The following is a 678-nucleotide window of genomic DNA, read 5'->3' on the forward strand; positions in this document are numbered from 1 at the left end:
CCCTGTGTGTGTGTGTGTGTGTGCGTGCGTGCGTGCGTGCGTGCGTGCGTGCGTGCGTGCGTGTGTGTGTATGTGTGCGTGTGTGTGTGTATGTGTGTGTGTGTGTGTATGTGTGTGTGTGTCTGTGTGTGTGCGTGTGTTGGTGTGTGTGTGTGTGTGTGTGCATGTGTGTGTGTGTGTGAGTGTGTGTCTGTGTGCGTGTGTTGGTGTGTTACGACACGGTGGAGTCAGGCGCTTGTCAATTTTTGGGCACTAATTAACATTTTAAACTTCACACATTTTAAAAGCTCAAAAACTACACATCCAATTAATTTGACATTTTTACACATGTCACGTAAGTGCATTGTCCTTCGTGAACTGTACTCACTAGGGTGCACTGGTCTATCGTCTTGTCTGGCGATGTCATTCACGTGGTTTTGAATTTTGTCAAATACATGTGCTGTGAAAATATGTGGGTAACTTGGAGAACAAAAACTACACACGCAAAGTTGGACTCCTTCCAAGTTTCTCGCCACATATAAAAGTGGCTTCTCTTTTTTTATTCACCATGCTTTGGCTGAATGAATCTGAAACTGAAAGAAATCACATCTTTGAAATGCTTCAGGTGGGCACTCCGCTATCGTTAGTTGCGGGAAGGTTCAACGTGAACAGACACCCTGTGTATGCCACGGGATCACA

This window comes from Aplysia californica, unplaced genomic scaffold, assembly GCF_000002075.1.
Source record: "Aplysia californica isolate F4 #8 unplaced genomic scaffold, AplCal3.0 scaffold00034, whole genome shotgun sequence".
Taxonomy (NCBI): Eukaryota; Metazoa; Mollusca; class Gastropoda; order Aplysiida; family Aplysiidae; genus Aplysia; species Aplysia californica.